Raw genomic sequence first — 402 nt, forward strand, 5'->3', positions numbered from 1 at the left:
AACTACAATAGCATCAAGACGAATAATTAAATTACAAATTCAATTGGAAAATTCGTCCTAAACAACCACATAAACCCTAAATCACAAAAAGGGGATGGGGATTGCCATTAATTGAAAGGAAAGAGTAAGGACGAACTTACTTGATGCTAGAATACCCACAAAAGCTTAATTAATCAAAACAATGAGCACAAATTCGAAAAATTCGAATTGATAAACCCTAAAAACCGAAAACTCTAATTAATCGAAAAAGATGGAGTTTGGGAGAGGGCTTTTGATTAATTTGGGATGGTAACTATATGGGTAATTTATTGTAGAAGGATTTTGGGCAAGAAAACCAAATTTGCAAGGTAATTGAGCAATTGAAAGATGCAGGAATGAAGAAATTGGGGTCGAGTAAAATAA

The sequence above is a fragment of the Silene latifolia genome, chromosome 1 (genome assembly GCF_048544455.1).
Source record: "Silene latifolia isolate original U9 population chromosome 1, ASM4854445v1, whole genome shotgun sequence".
In the NCBI taxonomy this organism is placed as follows: domain Eukaryota; kingdom Viridiplantae; phylum Streptophyta; class Magnoliopsida; order Caryophyllales; family Caryophyllaceae; genus Silene; species Silene latifolia.